Source organism: Rhinopithecus bieti, unplaced genomic scaffold (assembly GCF_001698545.2).
Source record: "Rhinopithecus bieti isolate Rb0 unplaced genomic scaffold, ASM169854v2 scaffold_31173, whole genome shotgun sequence".
Lineage (NCBI taxonomy): Eukaryota > Metazoa > Chordata > Mammalia > Primates > Cercopithecidae > Rhinopithecus > Rhinopithecus bieti.
In genome coordinates this window covers 1,309,198-1,310,906 of record NW_016813861.1, presented here as the reverse complement: position 1 = coordinate 1,310,906, position 1,709 = coordinate 1,309,198, and positions in this window count along the sequence as shown.

Below are 1,709 nucleotides of genomic sequence, written 5' to 3'. Positions count from 1 at the left end.
CTCGGCCTCCCAAAGTGCTGGGATTACAGGCTTGAGCCACCGCGCCCGGCCAGATTCACTTTTAAGTATGGAAATCAAATCAAGATGCATTAAAGACTTAACTGTAAAAAGTAAAAGTCTAAAAAGCCTGGAAGAAAACCTAGGAAATACCATTCTGTACATAGGAATTGGCAAAGATTTCATGACAAAGACACGAAAAGCAATAGCAACCAAAGCAAAATTTGACAAATGGGGTCTAATTAAATGAAAGAGCTTCTCCACAGCAAAAGAAACAATAAACAGAGTAAATAAACAACCTACAGAATGGGAGAAAATATTTGCAAAGTATGCATCTGACAATGGTCTAATATTCAGAATCAATAAGGAACTTAAACAAATTTACAAGCAAAAAACAACCTCATTAATAAGTGGGCAAAGGACATGAACAGACGCTTTTCAAAAAAAGACATGCATGCAGCCAACAAGCTTATGAAACAATGCTCAATATTACTAATCGTTAAAGAAAGTAAATCAAAATCCCAATGAGATAACCATCTCACACCAGTCAGAATGGCTATTACTAAAAAGTTAAACAAAACAAAACAAAACAAAAAAACAGATGCTGGCGTGGTTGCAGAGAAAGGGAAACACACACTGCTGGTGAGAGTGTACATCAGTTCAACCATTGTGGAAAGCAGTGTGGTGATTCCTTAAAGAACTAAAAACAGAACTATCATTCGACCCAGCAGTCCTATTACATATCCTGGGTATATATCCAAAGGAATATAAATCATTCTACTAGAGAGACTCATGCACATGAACGTTCATGGAAGCACTATTCACAATAGCAGAGTCGTGGAATCAACCTAAAATGCCCATCACTGGTAGACTGGATAAAGAAAATGTGGTACATATACACGATGAGATACTATGCAGCCACTAAAAAGAACAAGATTATGTCCTTTGCAGGAACATGGATGGAGCTGGAAGCCATCATCCTTAGCAAACTAACTCAGAACAGAAAACCAAATACCGCATGTTCTCACCTATAAGAGGGAGTTAAATATTGAGAACACATGGACACAAAGAGGGGAACAATAGACACTGGGGCCTATTTGAAGGTGAAGTATAGGATGAGGGAGAGGATCAAGAAAAAATAACTATCTGGGGCAGGCTTGGTGGTTCACGCCTGTAATCCCAGCGCTTTGGGAGGACAAGGCAGGTGGATCACCTGAGGTCAGGAGATCGAGAAAAGCCTGGCCAACGTGATGAAACCTCATCTCTACTAAAAATACAAAAATTAGCCCGGTGTAGTGGCTAATCCCAGATCTGTAATCCCAGCTACCTGGGAGGCTGAAGCAGGAGAATCGCCTGAGCCCGGGAGGCGGAGGTGGCAGTGAACTGAGATCGCAGCATTGCACTCCAGGCTGGGTGACAAGAGGGAGACTCCAAGAAAGAAAGAAAGAAAGAAAGAAAGAGAGAGAGAGAGAGAGAGAGAGAGAGAGAGAGAGAGAGAGAGAGAGAAAGAAAGAAAGAAAGAAAGAAAGAAAGAAAGAAAGAAAGAAAGAAAGAAAGAAAGAAAGAAAGGGAGAGAAAGAAAGAGAGAAAGAGAAAAGGAAGGAAGGAAGGAAAGAAAGAAAGAAGGAAAGAAGGAAGGAAGGAAGGAGAAAGAAGGAAAGAAGGAAAGAAAGAAAGGAGGGAGGGAGGGAGGGAGGGGAAAGAGAGAGAGA